The following is a 25,314-nucleotide window of genomic DNA, read 5'->3' as shown; positions in this document are numbered from 1 at the left end:
AAGCTCTACTTCAACGGTTCCCCAGTCTAAGACATCTTTTATTAAGTAAATCTTGTTTTATTTTATTAAATCCTGCTTGGCTATAAGAAATATATTTTTGTTAGAGCAATTACAAGACAATTTCAATTGATAAGTAAAATAATTTCTTTCCATTTTATGATCCAGGATAGCTCCTATTATTTTTTCCACATAACTATCTTCCATAATCAATTTATATACATAAATTGGTGAAAGTTAGGCAAATTATAAGATTCATTCTCTTTTTATGAATCACTATTATACATTTTAAACCAAGTTTCTTTCTTCCCTTGGTAGCTAGTTCCACCCATACCACTACCTTCTTTAGTGTAAAAATTACTCTGTCTTTGAAATTAAAAAAATATATAAATATTTGTAAACATCATAAATAAATTATAGAATAATAAAGAAAAGCCCACTGCTTACAATTATAGCTCAGGCAGTATGGGGAATTAGATTAGGGAACCTGGGTGGTTTTCTGTTTGAATAATGTATTTGTAATGATATTACATTTAGCAGGATTAGACACATATGATAATTGTTAAATTCATACACAAATTGACTTTAGTTACCTCTCATGGTGTATTGTTACTGCAAACACTCTTAATATATTTTGAATCTCTGTGGCATATATTCATTAGCTTCTTTTATTACATTATAGAAAACCAGAAACACAATTTATATCAATTTGCTTTCCTTACTTCTTAAAAAATTTGAATAAACATGAAAAAGTACTTCTGAGTTCCTGTATTGTATACGGTAATTGGGATATATGCCTATACAGATCACTTATTAAATTGTATAACACTTTCAGAAAATTCAGTGTAAAATTCAGTACAAAATTGTGCATGTAAGGCTACCATTTCCTGCCAGATTTACAAATTCACATATTCTAGAATATTATTTATGAATATATATTAACACAAATAACTCTTATTTTCTTCTTCACACTTTGGAATTTGGAGGATGAGTTGTGGAGAATAAAAAAAATGTGGTGGGAAGAAAACATTTACTTGTCTGTGTTTATTCTCTGCTGGGTCTTAGTCCGCAAAGACTACCTTTGTAGTAGGTCCTCTTTTCTTTTCTCCTTCTTTTTTGTTCTTTCAAACAAAATTTGGAGAGGTTAGCCACTTTGCCTCAGTTTCTGATTCCGGTGAAATCAAAATTCAAATCTTTCTGTCGTTTTAAATTTTAATATTTTCATGACTTTTTTTTTCCTCTTTTGGATGGATTACATTTGGTTTTTCCTTCAACAAATTACTTATTTCGGATTTAGGTACCCAATTATTTGTTTATGAATTGATATCTTAGACAATTTTCTGTTACCTAATGTATTTCATTCCCTCTTTTCACTCTCCAATAAATACATTTATCATATTATGTTAATGAAAGATTGGCTTCTCTGTAACTCTTTCTAGACTGTATGTACACCGAGAGAAAGGACATCATAAGTTGGATAGTAATGGTGTACATGAAAGACACATAATTATTAAAGATTATTAGTAAATGTGCAAAATCCTATGTCCTTTATAGTATACACTATATATTTGTTTCTTTAATATGCTGTACATATTTGCTAAAGATATTTATTTTATACCTATACTTATGTATTTACCTCATAACAGTTACTTAACTTAGGTAAAATATTCAAAAATATAATTTAACTTTAAACAGTGAAATGGCCAAGAAGTTGAAGAGATGCAAGAAAAAGGAATACATTTCATGTTATGAGAGAAAATTTTGAATTAACAATTTGAAGAAAATAATATATTGAATCTATATGATATGACTCTATACCAGTCAAATTAAATACTTTTAAAACCAGACATGGTTAACTATCACTCTACTTGGTTAATTGTTCTTGTCCAAAGACATGATTTCATATGGAACTATATAGACTATTCTATTCCAAAGGAGGGGATTACTGAAAGACCAAAAGACACCTAAAAGTCATCTTTTGCCTTTGATGCTTCTACATTGAAATTATATGTGCTATTATTAGCAAAGAGGAATTTGGCAAATTATGAAGCTTTTTCAACCCTTGCTAATTAATTCCATCCATTTGCTGGATATTTCCATATTACCAAGAAGTTCTTCCAAAGGCCTAATATTAAGTTGTTTATGTTGTTGTCTAGGACAATTTTTTCTTAACTGTTCTCTGGTTTGTGACAGATATTATTAATAGAATATAGCATTTGATTCTTATATTATTCCATATACTATCCACCGGTTTATGAAGGAGACCACCAATACAATTCTATTAAAGTCCCTGTCACTTTGTTTGCTATTTAAATTGTTTCTATATTGAATCAAGTTCCTTTTATTAATTAAATATAAATTATATTCAATGGTAATTAAATATTTCAATTATTAATGCTTAGATTTGAACTTTTTTCATCTTTTACATGAGAAAATGACTTGTTTTATAAAGTTCAAGATTTAGCAATTTGTAAACTTATTAAATATATATATTAAAATACTAAATTTTTCTTTCGATTTAATTTGAATTTTTGATTTGGTTAAAAAATCTGAGCAATGCTCATTTATTTTGCCATCCTTCCATTAAGCCAAGTTTTTTTGCTTTTGTTTTTGTTTTCTTAAAAGATGGATCCTACAAGATAAGACATTTCTTACACGGCCTAATCTAAAGTAAAAATCGCCAAATTGTACATATCACTTTGAGATATTTTATGGTGTTGCTTGTCGCATTGCTAGATAATTAATGCCACTATTTCATCATGTTAAGTTTATAAAACAAATTATTTAACATAGCTGTCACCAAAGCTTTATCTATTTTTTTTCAGTTCTTCCCTGAAGAAAACCTTATTAATTTAAATCTATGTGAATTGATTAATTTACTGGTTTGTACTTATCTAGTTCGAATTAACTGTATTTCTACTAAGGGCAGGAACCATCCCTTAATTCATTAAGTAATGTTTGTGTCTTACTCCACACAAGTTAGTGTGAACTCAAGCCATAGAGTAAAGGGACTATATAGTATTATTGCAGAAGTAGGGAATATCCTCCCAATTTCTTATATATTTTAGCTTTTATGGTCTACTGTTGCTTTATCCTTAATTTACAAATATCCCCAAGTAAATCTCATCTGTAAGTCTTATTTCTGGCTTATGTTCCTTTGCACAAAATACTGTGACTCAGTGCTTTAAAAAGCATCTATATTTACTGTCTCTTCTAATTCCTCATTATTATTCCTTCCATGTGGCTAACCTAAGGGCACATTTTCCATTTGTATTAATTGGCCTCTTTCGTGAGTGAGAATCCTGACCACTCTTGCTGGTACAGCAACGTTCTACCCTCAGCTTAGCCTGCTTCTCTAGGGAACCCCTTTCAGTCTTCCTCATGGGCTGCTCTTCTATTTCCTTTCTAGTATTCTGGAAGCTTTTCTGGCTCTGGGGATGTCATGCATTCCTCCCACGGTCTTAACATGACTTGGCCTGCCTTCTGTCCAGTTCTACAGGCCCTAATTTAACATATTTCCCTCACAGCTGCTTCTCTTTGTTATTAATACTTTTGATAAATTGCATCACTTCACATTCAGTGAGTCTCCAAGTCCAAAAGACAGTCCCTGTGATGCTTAATTTTATGTGTCAACCTGGCTAGGCCGTGGTACTAAGATATTTGGTCCAACACTGTTCTAGATGTTTCTGTGAAGGTATTTTTTGGATAGAATTAACATTTATATCAGTAGAATTTTAGTAAAGAGATTTACCTCCATAATGTGGATGGGCCTCATCCAATCAGCTAAAGACCTTAGAAAAAGACAGACCTACCCTGAAAAATACAGAATTCTGCAAAGTCTGCCTTCAGACTCTAACTTCACCATCAACTCTCCCCTAAGTCTCAGCCTGCTTATCTACACTGTAGATTTTGGACTTGTCAGTCTCCATAATTGAGTGAGCCAATTTCTCAAAATCAAGAGAGAAAGGAGATGATAGATAGATAGATAGATAGATAGATAGATAGATAGATAGATGTTCTGTTGGCTTTGTTTCTCTGGAGAACCCTGATTAATGTATTTCCTAGATGCCTCTGAACTATGTCCCTCCATTCTATATTGAGCTATTTTTTCCACATTAAATCATATCTCATTTGTTAATTGGAAAAAAACCCTGTTGTATGAACTTTAAATTTATCAATTAATAAATTTAAACCTCAAAATAGTTTGATAAGTTAGTAATAAGTTAGTAATTATTGTTTCTATTTTATAGGTGTAGAAACTAAGGCAGAGTTAAGTAACTTAGCAAAGACGGCACAGTTAAAATTCAATGCAGGCAGATCTAGTTTCAGTGTTGGAGCTCTTACTCTGCTAGCATGTTGTTTTCACTGATTATAGTTCCTCACACATTTAACCAGAATAAAACAAGAATGTTTTTTGTGGTCTCTAACTTCTGTCAGAATTACTGAATTGATTCAAAAAAATACATTTTTTTTTTTTACCAAAAATTATGATTTTTACTAAAGCTTTTACTAAAATCTCTAGACTGACAGGCTGCTGAAAAAGCCCATTTTTCACATAATTGGTGGCAATTCTTTATTTCCTTTTCTATAGTTCAAAATCTGATAATAAAATATGAACTGAACTTCCTAAAACATAAACTCCTAGCTAGGAAGCATCCAGATTCATTCAATAGTATTTATTTTAAAATAGTATTATCTTATGCGATACTTTTTCAATGTGATTTCAAGTCTAGTATTTCCAACATTATGATATTTAAAAATATCCAACCTTTTCATGAAAATATTGCATACATGGGAATATAAATGAGCAGCACATCTTTTGAGATGTACAATAAATTACATATAGACAAATGTGTTAAGCATTTCCTGTTTGTAGTAGTGGTTAAAAGTTGTTAATTCTTTCATTTACCCTAAGATCTTGCAAGATCCTGAAGTATCTCCAAAAACTAGTGATGATTTCTAGACTACTTTGGTCCAGATTTATTGATAAAAGTTTTTTATATGAGTGAGGGTTAATCCTCTTTTTCAAATATTCTGAATAAACAGATTGTGAATACCTAATGCTGCTGAATTATAAAAATGGCAGAGATATTAAGTGCGTTCAGCTCTTTTTTCCTCCACTTTTCATTCATATATATTTGGAACAAAGAGGCAAATCTTACCTACAAATCTAGGTGAAGTCATTAATGATTACTCCTCTTTAAAACTATATTTGTATTTCTGTTACAATTCCAAGTTAACTAATCTTTAGAAAGTTATATGATGGTTACTTTTCTAACTTTGACCATCCTTAGAAAGCATATTGCAAATATTCTAACATCTGTGAAAAATCCATATTTTTATGTTAAAAAAGATAAATTTGTCAGTCATAATAAAAACTTCAAAAACTCTGTTATACTAGGATTAAGGTTTTAAAATCTCACACACATATGTTAATACAGATAAGAACATTTAGATATTTATATTGGCACCCTTAAATTCAGAAATTCCTAGACTTCAAGAATAAAAATGAAAATAACACTTCATAATTTCCAAGTAAACTTATTTTAAGGTATGAATAGATGCATGGAAATACCTTCTAGAAATCAGAAATGCCCATGCTAATCTAAGAGCCAGCTGAAGTTAAATAACTCTTCAAGTAGAAAACTTTCTCTAGTGAACAGGTTAAAATTTACATATCCATTAACAAAGATGATAATAGAATACTGTCATCTTCGTTGTTGCTAAGCCCCAGGCATAAGGGAATAACATAACTTGATTGTAAATGAAGCTACATTCTCTCAGATCTTATTAGTCTTTTATAGCTAATGTATATCTTTAAAATGAAAATTATCACAGAACAGATATTAAAGACCTACACAACATTTTGTCTAAAGATAAATCACCTCAATATTTTACATAATCTCTAATATATGTGCTTAACTAAGTTAAATACTGAATGGAATTTTTGGTATGAATACTTAACAGTCAGTTTGTGCAGGTATTGTTCCTTTGGAAAAGGTGACATTAACCATAAACAATATACCTGGAGCAAAATTCAAACAAATAAATATCTTTTTGTGGTTACCTGATGTGAAGAGTGATTAATGAGTACTTGTGGCACCAGACTTTTGATGTGGGGAGAATACATGCAGACACTCATAAGAAAAATATTTATTATAGGAAAGAGGTTAAAAATGTTGGTTCTGAAACTTGACTGGGTTATCATTATCAGTCTCACTTAACTGGCATTTGAACTTGGAAAATTACTTAAGCTCTGTGAACCTCCCTTTTTTTCTAAGAAGAAAAACATATACACTATTATATAACACACATATACTACTATAAGTGTATAGTAGTATACATTTTTATGAACAATGCCTAGCACATAGTAGATGACCCATAAATGTTAGTTATCCATATGACAGGAAATGAGATATGTGAAGTTAATATTCAAATACTGATGATTTGTAACTTTTTTTAGTCTCTGCTATTATTAGTTTGATATTTGTATCCTAAAACTTTCCCAATATTCTGAATGACGTTTAAGAATTATAACATTGAAGTTAATTTTCCCAAAGAATGCTGTAATATTTCTTGAAACAAATGCCCCAGGTTATATTTAACTCATTATTTGGGTGGTATTCATTATTTCATGTCGTGTTACTTGAATACTACAGAAGGTTGGAGTTGGAAGGAAACTTAGAGGTCATGATTTAACAAAAGAAGAAATCTTAGATTCAGATGAACATTATGAGCTTCTGAAAATCACCCAGCAGGGAAGTAAAAGATCTGAGACTGGAATTCAGGTCTTTTGACATTCAAATCTGTGTTTTTCTTATGCTTCCCTGTGCTGTTTCTCAGCTCTGAAATTGTAGTGCTTTTTAAATTTTTTTTAATATGTACATATTCATATATATATATATATATATATTCCTTAGAAATGAGAAATGCTATTATAATTTGTCAGGCTAATTTACATTCAGGCAGTCTTTTCTTAGCTTTCTGATTCTAAATAATCCTTATACTATTGAACAAATGATTAGGCATTTTTCACATCTCAGGATATAAGACTAATATTTCTAAATTTTTAATCATGCCCAGAAGAAATACATCAAAGGAATCAACTATTGTAATGATGATGACTTCAATTAACTATTTTGTAATCCAATAATGCATTTCATTAGAGTATTCTAAGAACTTTTCTGGCATCATTACCATAATCTTCAGTGCTCCTACTTGGTATTTATTTCAGGACCTAAACATAATAAATAGAAAGGCACAGTCCCTACCACTAGATAACTTGCATTTGTTAGTGGAACACACTGCAGCATAATATGGGTTGACAAAAAGAAATATTTGCATCCAAATTTTACTACTGTAGATTAGTGACAGTTCAGTATTGGTTAATTACCAGAGAAAAGAAGAGAGAAAAAGGAGGAATTATTATTATTATTATTTGGCTCTTGTAAAGCCAGACCACAGCTGTTGGTAAATATTAAAGCTGCTGCAATCTCAAATTAAGGTGAAATATTCACTTATTTTACAAAATACATGTAAGTAAGATAACAAATAGTAATTATGGCTTTTAAATATGTAGAGCTGAGACATTTGTTAACAATAGTATTGGGAACTTGGTAATATTCTTACTACCCAAATTAATTATCTTAAACTTAACCTCCATCTTATTTAACTCAGCATCTCTTTCTAAAAGATAATTTCCATTTAACAGCTCTGTCTTTGCTAGTCTAAACATGTGTTTTCTTTAGCAATGACTGTATTTATTTGAAGAGTATCCGTCAATGCCTGGTAAGCTGAGTGAGTAGATGGACATGTGCTCACATCTCATTATTTTACAATCTAGTGGTCTCCCTAACAGATTCTTTAACATGTGAAGAATCAACAAAAATACAACTACGTCTGATCTTTGTCTTAGGCAAAAGGATCCTGCTTGTCTTACTCATTATAGGAAAAAAATATATAATGTTCATGCTCATTTCCCATTTTTCTGTACCGTAAGATGAACTCCTAAAATGGGAGAAAATAGAACTCATTCAAAAGCTATTGAAGGCAATACTATGACCATCTGGTGACTAGAAATCTCTTTACCCATTTCTGTACAAATTGTGATTTGCCTGTACACTTATAATACATTGTTCTTTCATATTTTCACAGTTCTGTCTGGAGAGCATTTTTTCTAAAGCATAGCTTTCTCTTAACCACATAAATGTAGATCACAATGACAATGGCGTATCCTTTAATTTTAACTAATTACTAGTTGATAGCTATGATTTTGTCCCATTTAACAGCTAGAGACAAAAACGTATACAGAGATCAAATAACACGCTATTGATAACACCTCATTTTGGTGTACAAATATTTCTTACTTTCTTAATTGGTTTTTCACCTTGACGTATCACTAATTGAAATGGTTCTGTTAAAATTGTCCACTATGTTGGTCAATTTCTTCCTCTCTTGCATGTGTATGTATATGTATACATGTGTATGAATATATATGCATAAATACTATGTAATTTAAGGTAATTTTATTAGAAAATTATTGTTCAGAATTTTTATATTTTTGGTGGAATGAATCTTTAATCATTATAGATATAGTGTTCATAATGTTTTCTTGATGTTATTCTATATAACATCAATAGTGTCATTATCAGTTTTTTTGATTAGTATTTTTCTGGTATACATTCCATTTTTCTTCAGTGTTAATATTTTTCTTATTTCAGGAAGTTCTTGTAAACATCATACCTTGATTTCCAAAAGTCCAATTTGACAATGTCTTTCAAATGAAGAGTTTATCTGAACTTCATCCACTTAAATCTGCTTCTGGCATTTTTGCTTTCTATTTTCTCACATTTTCGGTGCTCCCTTCTACTTCCCAGTCTTTAAGAAAAACTATTAGATATTGTTTGTATATTTATTCCTTTCATTCCATTTCTTCACCTTCCTTTAGAAGGTGTATATTGTATTTATTTTCTTATACAGGTTATAATTTGTAAGCTGTACTTAGTGTAACATATATATTTTAACATCCCTTCAAAAATATAAGGATTTTAAATTCTTTAATTTATATCAATAACTTCGAAAGTTCTGTCATTTTTATCCAGAGTTTTTAAAATTCCCCCTAATATTATGAGTATTATTATTTATAAAGACAGATTTGACTAGATTTACCTATATTTATTATTTTTTCTCACTACTAGTATTATTTCTCCTATTCCAAAATCATATTTTTTAGAACTCTTTTAAATTTAGGACTATTTGTATTTATTCTCAGTTTTTGTTAAAGTTTTTTATTTTAGTCATATTCTCTTAAATTTTTTTAAATTCATAAAATTCTATACTTCTGATATGTTAATCTCTCATATTTTAAATATCTCATAAACCCAGGTGAACTATTTTTAACTTTCATTTTTAAAATTAATATACTACTGAAAGTTTAATGATTGTTCTTTTTAAGGAGTTTTCTTTTTTCTCTATTTTTAAGATACTCTCTTAAAAATATCCATCAACAGGCCGGGTGCGGTGGCTCACACCTGTAATCCCAGTACTTTGGAAGGCTGAGGCGGGTGGATCATGAGGTCAGGAGATGGAGACCATCCTGGCTAACACGGTGAAACCCCGTCTCTACTAAAAATACAAAAAATTAGCCGGGCGTGGTGGCAGGAGCCTGTACTCCCAGCTACTCAGGATGCTGAGGCAGGAGAATGGAGTGAACCCGGAAGGCGGAGCTTGCAGTGAGCTGAGATTGCGCCACTGCACTCCAGCCTGGGTGACAGAGCGAGACTCCATCTCAAAAAAAAAAAAAAAAAAAAAAAAAAAAAAAATTCCATCAACAGATGAATGGAAAAAAAAAAAGATGTGAGACGTGTGAGCACACGTGTGTGTGTGTGTCTGTGCACATGCTCGTGTGTGTGAGAGAGAATAGTATTCAGCCTTGAAATCTTGCCATTTGGGACGATACAGATGAACCTGGAGGACATTATCCTAAATGAGACAAGTCAGACACAAAAAGATTACTGCATGATCTCGTGTATTTGTGGAATCTAAAATAGTCAAACTCATAAAAGTAGAGAGTAGAATGGTGGCACCAGAAACTAGTGAAAAAAGGGAATGAGTAGTTGTTGGTCAAAGACTACAAATTTTTGTTATGAAGATAAATGCTTCTGAAGATCTAATGTACAGCAACAAAGACTATAGTTAATAATACTACATGCACGTGCACTTGAAATTTGCTAACAAGATAAATCATGTCTTAACGCACACACACACAAAAGGAAGACATGACAGCCATGTGCGGTGATGGGTATGTTAATTAGCTTGATTGTGGTGATTGTTTTACAATGTGTGTGTGTGTATATATATATATATCGAAATATCAAGCTGTACATCTTAAACATATACCATTTTTCTTTGTCAATTATACTTCAATAATGCCAAATAATAATGCTCCCTTAGATGTTGGTGTTTCCAATTTCATTTTGATTTATCTGCATGTGGGTTTTTTTATTCATCTTATTTGGTATATATTGCATTTCTTGTGCCTGTTGTTTTAGATCTTTCATCTGTTTTGAATAATTTTATTATTTCTCAAATATTGCTTCTCTTCTTTCAAGGCTCTTCTAAAATGTGGATGAATTACATGTATTTAGAATTTCCTATTCTTTTTCTTTTTTTTTTTTTTTTTTTTTTGGTGGAGTCTCGCTCTGTTGCCCAGGCTGGAGTGCAGTGGCGCGATCTGGGCGCACTGCAAGCTCCGTGTCTCTAAACCTCTTTTTTCTATCGTATTTATCTCCCTGAAGTTCATTTTTTATTAGGTTTCTCAGAATTTTCTTTCAATTGAGTTACTCCTTTTTATTTATACCTACTGTGTGCTTCCTCCATATTTTTAGTGTTTTTCAACTTACAGTTTTAACTTAAAATCTTCCATTAAAAATGCCTATTGCTTACTTATTTATGTAATTCTATTTTCTATTCTTTAAATATCCACTCATAGGAATACATATATACACATTTCAGATAATTTTAATATCTGAATTACTGAGTAGTCTAAACCTGTTTTTTGTTGAATTAATTCTCATTCATGACATTTGGTTTGATTGAATATTAGCTAATTTTTTATATTGAGTCACATGTGATTGATCACAAATTCTGGAAACTGTGGAGGCTAAATTGAATCTGTTTTTCACAGGAGATTTGCTCTTGCCTCTCTGTGATATCAAGTCCAATGAGGATTTCTGATATCTAGCTTCCCACCTTGCTACCAGCAATACCCTTAGATACCCTTAGAGCAACCCTTGCTTTTCTATTTGCTCACTGCTCACCAGTCTAGTTAAGATCACTTCTTATTGGCCCCATGGAGTTTTCTCTTCTTTGCTGTGAGCCTAAAATTACAATGGCCGCTTCCTGCAAAAGCTGCAGCATGAGGATTCCTTACTTTATCTAGCCCCAAATGTTATATTTTTTACTTTCACAATTTGCTTTTAATCAAGGAGTTGATAGATGGAAGATTTGAGAATTGTTTAAATTCATCTATATAATGTTAATTATTTGATATTTTAATTAGCAAATATGTATGTACATGTTTTCATAAAGTTATATGGCCTTTTCATTAAATAAGATACAATGGATGTATAATGATAAAAACCACAAAATAGTAGTTATTTCTTCACTGTCATAATATTTCCTAAAATTTAAGTTCTGAATCCATGATGTAGAAAATTTCTCTTCTTTTACCCCGTATATACGCCTGATTAAAATTTATTATATTTGTTGTTTTAATAAAATAAGGCACTAAATTTCTAACAAATGCTTTGGAGAGTATTTATATAATAAACAAGTCTTCTATCATATACTCCTTTGATGAATGCAAGAATTTTTTTATTGGAGGTCATCAGCATTAGCCAAAAAAATCAATTCAAATCAAAGTGTAGTTGTTCACATTTCAAAATTTTAATATGATTAATATACTTACATTAGGTTTACTCTTAATATATAATTTAAATCTTTAAACAGTATGTAGATAAATTTTAATATACAATTTTTACTTATACTTTTATCAAAATTACATATATTATGGAGCACTTTTATCAAAATTACATATATTATGGAGCTTGAATATAATTTGCAATGCTTCCTTAATGTATAATATTGTATATGTTAATTTCCATACCCATAGGATTAAGTCTAATATGATGTTTTATAGTGTAGGCGATAGAATGTATTTAAAATCAAGTATAGACCACGTTTTATCAGATAGCATTGATAGACCCCATCCAAGTCTAAACACGTTATTTTTATTAATAAACAAATGAATAAATAATCAATTATATTCAAAGGCTTTTATATGAGAGTACAACTGTCTCTCCATATTCTGTGGATTTCACATCTATGGATTCAAAAATCACAGATTGAAAATATTCAAAATTAATTTAAAAATAAAATAGGGTTCCGGTTGAAGATGGCTAGCTAAAAGCAGCTAGTGGGTGTCTCCCTCACTGACAAGAATCAAAACAGTGAGTAAATATTAACACTTCAAGTAGATCATCTAAGAGAGCACATGGAGTTTATCAGATAAACAACAGGAATCACAGAAAATAGGAGCGTGAAACCAAACAGCCCTCTGAGTTTGGCCTGGCATGGAGCTGGGAGAGGAGCTGGGAGAATCTCCCTAATGCAGGAAAGGGATGAGTGAGTGACTCCTGGGGCTCCACACAATCAGAAATGATAAAAGTGAAATCATAACTGATACCACAGAAATACAAAAGATCATCAGAGACTACTATGAGTACCTCTACATGCACACTCTAGAACACCTACAGGAAATGAATAAATTTCTTAAACTATAAAACCTCCCAGTACCAAACCAGGAAGAAATAGACTACCGAACAGACCAGTAACAAGTAGTGAGACTTAATTGGTAATAAAAAAAATCACCCAACAACAACAGCAACAACAACAACCACCAAAAAAGCCCAGGACCAGATGTATTCACAGCTGAATTCTACAAGAACCATGCAGAAGAATCTGTACCAATCCAAAGTATTGTATGTAATTGCGAAGTAGGGCTTCCTCTCTAACTCATCATTCTAAAGAACCAGTATTATCCTGATAACAAAATCAGGAAAGGACACAACAAAAGTAGAAAACTATAGGCCAATATCCCCAATTAAAATGAAAAAATCCTCAACTAACTACAAGCAAAGTAAATACAATAGCTCAGTAAAAACATAATACCTCAAGACCAAGTGGGTCTTCAACATATGTAACTCTATCACATTCAGTAGCTACAAAATATAAAATACCTAGAAATGTATTTAACCAAGTGAGTAAAAGATCTCTACAAGGAGAACTACATAAGCACTGATGAAAGAAACTGTAGATGACACAAACAAATGAGAAAACATCTGATGCTCATGGATGGGAAGAATCACTACTGTTAAAATGACCATATTCCCAAAGCAATTTACAGGTTTAATGGAATTCCTATCAAAGCTCCAATTTTTTTACATAATTATAAAAAATTCTAGAATTTGTATGAAACCAAAAAACAGCCTGAATATCCAAATCAATCCTAAGTGAAATGAACAAATTCGGAAGCATCACATTACCAGACTTTATAGTATATTATAAGGCTATAGTAAACAAAAGTCCATGGCACTGATGCAAAAAAAGACATATAGAAAAATGGAATAAATATAGGACCCAGAAATAAAACCACATACTTGAAACCAACTGATCTTTGGCAAAAGTAACCAAAATAATCAATGGAGAAAGGACACCTTATTTGATAAATGGTGCTGGGAAAACTGGGAAGCCATTCGAATGAAACTGGGCCACTACCTAACACCATATACAAAAATTAACCCAAGATGGATTGGAATCTTAAATGCTAAACCTGAAACTATGAAAATCCTTGGAAGAAACCTAGGGAGAACTTCATCTGCATATTGGCCTAGGCAAAGAATTTATGACTAAGTCCTCAATAGTAAATGTAACTAAAAAACAGAAATATGGGACTTAACAGCAAAATGTCTGCACAGCAAAAGAAATAATGAACAGAGTAAACAGGGAGCCTACACAATAGCATAAAATATTTGCTAACTATGCGTCTGAAAAAAGACTAGTATCCAGAATCTAGAATGAACTCAAACAATTCAACAAGAAAAATAAAATCCCATAAAAAAGTGGGCAAAAGTCATCAACAGTCATTTCACGAAGAAGACATATAAGTAGCCAATAAAAATATCTTAAAAATGCTCAACGTTACTAATAATCAAATAAATGCAAGTTGAAACCACAATGAGATACCCATCATTTTACACCAGTCAGATGGCTATTTATAAAAAGTCAAAAACAACAGATGTTGGTGAGGATGCAGAAAAAAGGAAACATTTGTACACTAGTTTGGAGGTAAATCTATACAACCTCCATGGAAATCATATAGAGATTTCTCAGAGAACTAAAAATAAACCTCAATTTTGACCCAGAAATTATACTGCTGAGTATCTACCCAAAGGAAAAGAAATCAATATATAAAAAAAGACACCTGTACTTGCATGTTTATCACAGAACTATTCACAATAGCCAAGATATGGTATCAACCTTGATGTTCATCAATGAATGAATGGATTAAGAAAATGTGTTTTTTATATATATATAATAGAATACTGTGCAGCTGTAAAACAGAATGAATCATATATTTTGCAGCAACATGGATGGAGCTAAGGCTATTATTTTAAGTGAAATACCTCAGAAACAGAAATCAAATACTGAGTGTTTTTACTTATAACTGGGAGAAAAAGAATGGGTACACACGTGCATGAAGATGAAATAATATTAATAGATACTTGAGACTCTTAAAGGAAGAAGGGTAGGAGAAGGTTGAGGGTTAAAAAATTGCCTATTGAATTCAATGTTCACTATTTGGGTTATGGGTATACTAGAAGCCTGAATCTCACTATTATACAAAATATTTATGTAACAAACCTGCACATGTACTCCCTGAATATATAATGAAACAAATAAGTTATAATAACAATGCAATGATAAAAATATACAAATAAAATACAATATAACAATTGACCCAGCATTTACATTTCATTAGGCACTATAAATAATCTAGAAATGATTTAAATTATACAGGAGGTTATACGCAAATACTATTCCATTTTATATAAGGGACCTTTGCATCCATAGATTTTGGTGTTTGGGGGGTACTAGAATCAATCCCATGATTATACCAAGGGAGGACTGTACTCTGCATCTTATAACTACACATTTTGGTGCATCCTAATACTATGATAATAGTTATAATAAGTGACAACTAATATTTATTGTTTTCTTTATCTTTTAGCTATTTGATTGTTAAAGAAGTATGTTAGAGATCCCTGATAACATTTATTACTTTATAGCACTGTAAAAAGATAAGAATGGTCTTCACCAAGCTGTTTTTAAAGTCAATGTTTTAGTAGAGATGGGGTTTCACCGTATTAGCCAGGATGGTCTCAATCTCCTGACCTCATGATCCGCCCGCCTTAGCCTCCCAAAGTGCTGAGATTACAGGCGTGAGCCACTGCGCATGAACTCAAACAAATTTACAAGAAAAAAACAACCCCATCAAAAAGTGGGTGAAGGATATGAACAGACACTTCTCAAAAAAAGACATTTATGCAGCCAAAAAACACGTGATAAAATGCTCATCATCACTGGCCATCAGAGAAATGCAAATCAAAACCACAATGAGATACCATCTCACACCAGTTAGAATGGTGATCATTACAAAGTCATGAAACAACAGGTGCTGGAGAGGATGTGGAGAAATAGGAACACTTTTACACTGTTGGTGGGACTGTAAACTAGTTCAACCATTGTGGAAGTCAGTGTGGCAATTCCTCAGGGATCCAGAACTAGAAATACTATTTGACCCAGTCATCCCATTACTGGGTATATACCCAAAGGATTATAAATCATGCTGCTATAAAGACACATGCACACGTCTGTTTATTGCAGCACTATTCACAATAGCAAAGAGTTGGAACCAACCCAAATGTCCAACAATGATAGACTGGATTAAGAAAATGTGGCACATATATACCATGGAATACTGTGCAGCCATAAAAAATCATGAGTTCATGTCCTTTGTAGGGACATGTATGAAACTGGAAACAATAATTCTCAGCAAACTATCACAAAGACAAAAAACCAAACACCGCATGTTCTTACTCATAGGTGGGAATTGAACAATGAGAACACATGGACACAAGAAGGGGAACATCACACTCTGGGGACTGTTGTGGGGTGGGGGGAGGGGGCAGGGATAGCATTAGGAGATATACCTAATGCTAAATGATGAGTTAATGGGTGCAGCACACCAACATGGCACATGTATACGTATGTAACAAACCTGCACATTGTGCACATGTACCCCAAAACTTCAAGTATAATAATAATAAAAAAAATAAAGTCAACGTTGAGTTGATAAATTATGTTGCTATCCTAGTAATTAAACTTATAACCAGTCTCCTTGATTTTTTAAGTATAAAGACATTATTTTAGCCTGTAATGTATCTATATTTAAATTCTTAAGGGTATTATTTTTCCCCTATAAAAATTCTATTCAGGTCTAGCAGAAATAAGAAAGGCATGTATAATTGATATAGTTTGGAAGTTTGTCCCCTCCAAATCTAGAGTGGGACATTGCTATAAATAAGTCTGAAAATATGGAAGCCTCTTTGGAAGTAGCTTAGTAACAGGCAGAATTTGGAAGAGTTTGGAGGACTCAAGACAGAGAGATGACAGAGCTTGAAACTTGTTAGAGACTGGTTAAATGGTTGTCATCAAAATTCTGGTAGAGACATGGCCAATGAAGTCCAGGCTGAGGACAGAAATTAGGAAGTTACTGGGAATGGGAGTAAAGGTTACCTCTGCTGTGCCCTAGCAAAAAGCTTGGCTGCATTATGTCCATGTCCATACTCTATGGAAGTTGGAACTTAAGCGTGATGATTTAGGGAATCCAGTGGGAGAAATTTCTAAGCAGCAAAGTATTCAGGATGTGAACTGACTGCTTCTAACAGGCTAATATCACATATAAAAGGAAATAAATGACTTAAAGTTGGATCTTGTATGTAAAAAGGAAGCAAAGTTTAAAGGTTTGGAAAATCTGCAGCCTGGCCCTGTGGTAGAGGAGGAATACAAGCAGGCTGTGGAGTAACCACTTGCTGAAGAGATTTGTGTAACTAAAAGGAAGCAAAGTACAAATATCCTAGAGAATGTAAAAAAAGCCTGGAGGGAATTTCGGAACTCTTCTAGGAAGCATCTCCCATCATAAGCCTAGAAGTCTAGGAGAAGAAAATGGTTTCACCATAGTACTTTCACTTTATGCCTGGAAAAGCTACAGTGCTCACCTCCAATCAGTGGTAATCATCAGGGACATTGCACCTTGCAACACCACAGGGGTGGGGCTGTCCAAGACCTTGAAAGCCTACTTTCTGCACCAGTGTGCCCTGGTTGTGGGACGTGGAATCAAAGAAGATACTTTTGGAGCTTTAATGACTGCCCTACTGGGTTTAAGCTTGTGTGGGTCCTGTTACTCCTTTCTTTTGGCTGATTTCTCCCTTTTGGAACAGAAATGTTTACCCAATGCTTGTACCGCCATTCATCTTGGGAGTAGATAACTTATTTTGATTTTACAGGCTGATAGGTGCAAACAGATGAGTTTCAGATGAGATTTAGCACGTTGATACTGAAGAGAGTTAAGACTTTTGGGGGCTATTGAGAGATGATTATATCTTGCATTGTGAGAAGAACATGAGATTTGGGAAGCCAGGGGTCGAATTATATGGTTTGTATTTTTGTTCCCTCCAAATTTCATGTTGAAATGTAATTCCTTGTGTTGGAAGTAGGGTCTAGTATGAGGTGTTTGTGTCTTTGGTACAGATCGCTCATGAATAGCTTGGTGCTGTCCTTGTGATAGTGAGTTCTCTCAAGATCTGTTGTTTAAAAGCATATGGCAACTCCCTACTCTCTCTTTTGCTCCTACTGTTTTTTTTTTTTTTTTTTTTTTTTTTGAGATGGAGTCTCGCTCTGTCATCCAGGCTGGAGTGTATTAGTGTGTTCTCAGCTCACTGCAAGCTCTGCCTCCTGGGTTCATGCCATTCTCCCGCCTCAGACTCCCGAGTATCTGGGACTACAGGCGCCCTCCACCACACCCAGCTAATTATTTTGTATTATTAGTAGAGATGGGGTTTCACCGTGTTAGCCAGGATGGTCTCAATCTCCTGACCTTGTGATCCGCCCGCCTTGGCCTCCCAAAGTGCTGGGATTACAGGTGTGAGCCACCACGCCCAGCCTCTCTTGCTCCTACTCTCAGTATGTGAGATACTTGCTTGCCCTTCACCTTCTGCTGTGATTGTAAGCTCCCTGAGACCCTCACCAGAAGAAGACGCTGGTATCAAACTTCCTGTGCAGCGTGCAGAAGTGTAAGCCAATTAAACCTCTTTTATTTAAAAATTACCCAGTCTTAGGTATTCCTTTATTGTAATGCAAATGAACTAATACAACCATCTCTTGAATCTAGAAGGAAAACACTACCATCAACAAGATTGTGCCAATATGATATTTAATAGAGATAACAAACCTAAGAGGGACACTAGTATTATGACCAGTTTACACCAAGTAAACACAATGGCAGCTTCTGCACTTAAAGCTTTCCTGGTTGTGAAAGACAGCATGGTCCTATGTCAGCAGAAGTAGCTTTCTTGGCAAGCCACTTTCCTAATGTGCCTCAGTAGTCTTTCTTGAGAGGTCAGACCAAGTCTCTCCAGTTCTTAAAAACTCCCTTAGGTCACTTAATACACTTTAATAAGTTGCTTTCTTCTGAAATCACGAATGGATTATGTTTTCTGTAACTACATTCTGGTGTGTAAAACATATAAGAAAATAAAGACAAATAAAGCCACTTCACATGTTTTAGACTTGTTAATTGCAGAGTCAGAATTTGAATTCAGTTGGTGTGAGTTCAGAGTCTAAAATGTTCACTTACATAGACTTTGCCAGTAAAGTATTTTAAGCATGTCAAAAATGGACAAGCAAGTGACACATTAGGAGGAGGCCCTTAGGAAATCTCATTGGGACCTAATTGAATTTCAGTAAAGTTCATATGCAATTAAATGCAGTGTCACAAAGTTATTCCCAAGTAATCTCAGAAATATAAAAACATATGAAATGTTTTTCAAAAAGATGAATGGACAAAAAACCCTATTTGAAATCACTGTACTTAATATACAGTTTTTGAGTTATTTCCCTTTATTATAAATTATCATACTAAATAAAATAGTGACAAATTCATTAAAATCATTGCTTAGAAATAACCCAGAAGGAACAACAATAAAGAAACAAAATACAAAGATAATAAGCAGAGAACATATTTTTAAAGATGGTAAATATAAATCCAAAGATCCAATTATAAACCATCTTCAAAATCTGTGCTTTAAATGTGAACATATAGATGGCTTGAATATAAATGGATGAAAACAGATTTGCCGTAAGCATGGGAAAAATCAGGAAGCTGGAGTGGTTATACGAATATGATATAATATAGACTTCAAGAGAAATATTTTCTTCAAAGATAAATAGGGACACTTCATTATAATAATAAGTTAATTATTTAGGAAGACACAACAATGATAACATTATTGTTTTCTAATAACAGACATTCATATTATTACATGAAAAAAATTAGCAGAATTAAAGAAAGCAAAAGACAATTCCTAAACCACAAGAGAGAAAATTAACACCCCTTCATCAACAATTAATAGAACAACCAGATAAAATAATGTAAATAAGTAAAACAATAATGAAGACATAGACAATCTGGACAACAGTATCAACCATCTTGATCTAATAGGCAATTATAGATACTAACTTTTTCCAGGAACCTTCTTTTGTGAAATTTGTATTTAAGGCGTACACTTTGACTTTTATACTGAATGTGTAAAGTTAAATAAGCATAATAGTCTTGGTGTTTACTTCTTAATTCAAACAGAAATATAGGAAGTAGGTTCTTAATTAATAATCTCAAATTCTGACTAGAGGGTAGTAAGTTACAACATATTATGAAGCAGAAAAATGGTCACCCATTTTATATCTACCCTTGAGTAGAAAAACGATTTCATAAATCTTAGGCAATTTCAGAAATTTCAAAATTTTCTTTTACTTAAAGAATTGGAGGAAACTTGATTTTTTTGAGAACAATTTTCTCATATTTAAAATTATAGATTCATAGTAAGTTGTCTCTATAGGACAGATAAGTCTTGCAAACATAAACTCTTACAATTTCCCTTAAGAGTGACACATTATATCACTATAGTACAACATGAAAACCAGGAAATTGGCATTGGTACTTGTATGGATGTGTGTGTGTGTGGGGGGAGGGTTCTATGTACTTTTATCACATATGTAGAAAATTATTTGGAATGCTTAGATATTATCAGATGCAGAGCTATTCCATCACCAAAAATTTCTCATGCTACTCCTTTATAGTTACACCCATCCTTTTCTACTCCCTGAAACTTAATCCTTGGCATTCACTAGTTTATTTTTTATATCTATGTAGCATGTGAATTTTGCAGGTTGGCATTGAATGAATGAACTTAACATTGTAACTTTGAGATCTACACAATTGTATGTATCAATGGTTTTTTTATTGCTAAGTAGTAGTGTACGGTCTTAGTTTTCTCTTCTGTTCCACTCATCTATGCATCTATACCTCTAATAACAGTAGACTGCTTATATGAACAATCTTCCCATATGCTCTTTGTTTTCTGAGAAATAGTACAATGAATGGATGTTGGATTTTGTCAAATTTCGGCATCAGTTGATAGAATCGTGATTTTTTTTATTTGCCCTATCGCAGTTAAATATGTTGATTGATTTTTAAAAATCAATACTTAAAATGGATTTTAAATTTAAAAACTTAAAGACTGATTTTTCTTGCATACCTGAAACAGGCATTTCTTGGTCATAGTATACACGTTTCATACTTGATTATTTCTATTTGCTAATACTTTGTTAAGGATGCTTTTTACATCTGCATTTATGATGCTGGTTGGTCTGTAATTTTCTTTTTCTTTTATTTGTTGTTTCTTTTTCTGATTTTGGCATCAGGGTATTACTGGTGTTGTGGATTGAATTCTGCTCCCCACAAAATATATGCTGAAATTTTAACTCCTAGTACCTCTGAATGTGACCTTAATTCTGAACAGCTTCTTTAAGGAGATAATAAGGTTAAAGTGAAATAATTAGAGTGGCTTAACTCAATATGACTTATGTCAATATATAAAGAGAAAATTTGAACATAGACACAACCACTCACAGAAGAAGAGCAATGTGGAGACACAGGAAGAATACCATGTGGAGATGGAGGATTAAAATGATACATCTACAAGTCAAGAAATGCCAAAAATTGCTGGGAGCATACCAGAAGCTCAGAAGATACCAGAAGGAATTCCTGTTGGGTTTCAAAGGGAACATGCTTCTAACAATGCCTTGATTTCAGACTTTTAGACTCCAGAAATATGACACAATACATCTCTGTTAAGTCACACAACTTATGGTGCTTTGTCCCAGCAGTCATAGGAAATGGACACAACTGTCCTCATAACATGAGTTAGGAAGTGTTCTCACTTTTTCTATTTTCTGGAAGAAATTTTGTAGAATTAGTGTTGATTCTTCTTTAAAAATTTGGTATTAACCTTTAGTAAAGCCATCTAGGCCTGGAGATTTTTTCTTTGAGGGGGTTTAAAATTCTGAATCTAATTTCTTTAATAGAGAGTTATTCAAACGATCCATTTCATATCAAGGAATTGTGGTAGTTTGTGCTTTTTGAGGAAATGATTCATTTCATCAAAGTTGTCAAATGCATGCATGTAGAATTATCTGTAGTACTACCTTATTTTCTTTACGATGTATTCAACATGTGTAAAGATGTCCTCTGTTTCATTAGTATGTCTTAGCATGAATTTCTTTGGGTTTATCTTACTTGATATTTACTCAACTTCTTGAATCCATAGGTTTATGTCTTTTGCCAAATTTGGCAAATTTCTGGTTATTACTACTTCAGCGACTTTTTCAGCCTCACAGTCTATCTTCTTCTAAAACTTCAATGTTACAAACATTAGATATTGGGTTATGGTCTCACAGGTCTCTCTCTGTTCATCTGTTTTTAGATTCTCTGCATTTTTTTGATTATGACTTTTTTTCTTTTAAATTTCTAGTATTTGTTTCTTTGTACCTTTTTTTCTGAGTTCTATTTCATTGCTGAAAGTTTATTTTTAAACGTTTTAAGTGTGTTCAAAAATGCTAGTTAAAAAGTCTTTATTATAGCCTCTTTAATGTCCATGTCAGATAATTCCAACATCTCTATCATCTCAATGTTGTCCGTTGATTATCTTTTATCATTCAAGTTGAAATGTTTCTGCTTCTTGTTAAAATGAGTATGTTTCCATCACATCCTGGATATTTAGGCTGTTATTATGAGACCCTGGATCTCATTTAAATCCTCTGTTTTAGTAGGCCATTACTGGAGCCACACTGGTAATATGAGGAAAGTGATGCTTTATTACTGCTTTGTAGGGGTAGAAGTCAAGGTTTCCCACTTAGCCTCTGGTGACATTTTAGGAGAGCGGAAGGGTGCCTCATAACTGTTGGGTAGGGGTGGAAGAAAACTCTCTACTGAACTGTTGCTGCCTCCATCCTGGCTACAAAGGGAGAAAAACACCTAAATATTCCTTCCCCTGTGGCCTCCACTGACACTGCGTGGGGATGGTTCTTTCCTGTCTGATGGAAATGAAGTCCCAGGTCCTCATTTGGGTTTATCAACTCTCTCACCCCAGTATCGGCAAAGGTCTTTGCCGAAAGTTTGAGGGTGGGGCCACTGTTTCATTCTGCTTTATTCATGGTGTTTAGTTGAAGTATGATGGTTATTGTTTAAAAGGTTTTTGTCTTGCTCAGCTGCCACTTTGCTTGTCCTTTTATAGAAGGAGAAGTCTTTTCTGAGGTTATTTTCTGCCTGAGATTTCCAGGACCCTGGTGTCTCTAACACCAAGTCCAGGATTATGAGGTAAAAAGAAAACCCAAGGGACTTACCATCATGTTTCTCTTCCATTCTGAGGTCCCTAGGCAATCTGCTTTCTTATTTTCACCTTTTAAAAAGCTCTCTTTATATTGCTTTATTTGTAATGTCCAGCATTTTAATCTGTACTTAGCAGAAGAACTAGGAAAAAATATATCTACTCCATCTTGTCCTGGAACCAGAAGCTCTGTAGTACCCTTTAAAATGTTATTCCCCGTCTCCTCCCCCTGCTCGCCCTACTTTAAGAAAAAGAAATTTTCATTAAGGAAAGAAAATAAGCTGCAAGTGAATCAATAAAAATGCTGTGGGGAATGACAATACTAATTAATTATTCTAGCAGTAATAATTAATTACATAATTAATATAATCTAGCAGAAATAATTTTATATTCTAGCAGAAATAATTATAAAATAATTATCTCATATATAATATCTATTTATATGTATAAAATATCTATTCTTACTTTGTGGGTTAGTTTGCTCTACCTTTGCCTCTTTAGGCATCATTCTAGTGCCCTGTCATGATTTGCTTACATTTTATTGTCTTCTTTTTTTAAACATAGTATAGTCTCTTTTTTAAAAAGACAGTATAATTTTTTAAAAGTTCTGTATTTTGTGTACTTAAATTCTTCAAAGTGTCTCTTTAACTGCAAGACAGAATAATTTTATTTAGTATTTAACTGATTGATACCAAACTGAATTTAGGTTACTTGAGAGTTTTTTTTTCCCTCTCAGATCCCTGCCCAAAGTGTTTACTATTACATATTTACAAATCAAGGGTACATTACTACTGGTTTTCTAGTGACTTACAGAGCAAATATTTCTTCTTACTCATTTAACTTGGGATCTGGGAATAATTGAGTCAAAAGAAAATAAAAAAACTCATATCAAAATGTCACATTTTTGTGTTGCAATCTCTCAGGCAGAAATTAGGTGCATACTGAATCACTATATTACAGAAATAATAGTAGCATGTACAAAGTTATTGTATCTAAATGGCAAAAGGTTCTTAAGAAAACAGAAACATTCACTTTCTCTTTTCAGTAACAAGTATAACTGTAATGTTATAAAAATAGTTTTGTAATTTATCTCTTAGGGAGCACTGACATTCAATAAGAATGCATTTTGTTTGCTCAAAAAGGGCAATAAAGCTATTTATGATCTGAACTTGCAATTGTAGAATTCTAGATTATAGCTATAATTTATTGGCCACCTACAATGTAATTTTCATATGTTTTATAATTTAACTCTTAAAAATACTTTAGAGAAATTAATTCTATTTTACTTATGAGACAAATGTAGTTCAATGAATTTGAGTAACTTTCCCACTGTAACAGTAGGTATTAGAACCAAGGTCCAACTCAGGCCTTTTTTGTTCAAGACTCATTGTACAATGGAGAACTGTCTTTCAGTATTATTAATTGTCACCTTAAATAGAGTTCATTAGCTATTTTAAGATTATTTTGTTTACTGAATAATATTTAATTAAAAGGCATATTAGAAAATATTACTTCAGCTTTGCTAGATCTATTTTCTCTTTTTATAGAGATAATGATATGTGTACAAGTTATTTTTTAAATAAAGTATAAGTAGTATTATTCTTGTAAAGGATGATGTTTCACAAAGATAGAAGAGTGACAAAGCAGATAATTCCGAATTCCTGTTGCTTCCTTGAGGACAGATTTATGATGATGTGATGATAGTTTTCTTTTCTTAGTGCTTCAAAAGAAATTCATGTGAAATACATCTGAGCACTTTTTGAACAGAGAATGCTAAAATCTGAAGTAGAAGAGAAGTGTGAGCAATGTCCTCTGCTATTAGAGTATTAACCAAGGATATCAGGACTTCAAACATATCAGATATGTCATTTCAAAAGGCATAATTCTACTATTTTAAAAAAATACAAATAATATAGCCCCCTCCCCCCAGGCTTAAAGATATGAAAAACTACCTTTTTGTCTACTTTTCATGCTCTTCTGACTTCCTTCTCATGTTGGCCTATAGGGAGAATCATTTTCCATCTGCTTAGTTCCTAGGGATTGTTATTATGCTTCTTTTTAAGAGATATAACGTCAGAAGACGTTATAGCATCACTTTCCTCATATTACCAGTGTGGCTCCAGTAATGGCCTACTGAAACAGAGGATTTAAATGAGATCCAGGGTCTCATAATAATAGCCTAAATATCCAGGAT

The sequence above is a fragment of the Symphalangus syndactylus genome, chromosome 4, assembly GCF_028878055.3.
Source record: "Symphalangus syndactylus isolate Jambi chromosome 4, NHGRI_mSymSyn1-v2.1_pri, whole genome shotgun sequence".
In the NCBI taxonomy this organism is placed as follows: domain Eukaryota; kingdom Metazoa; phylum Chordata; class Mammalia; order Primates; family Hylobatidae; genus Symphalangus; species Symphalangus syndactylus.
The sequence above is the reverse complement of the archived record's forward strand: the minus strand, read 5'-3'. Positions refer to the sequence as shown.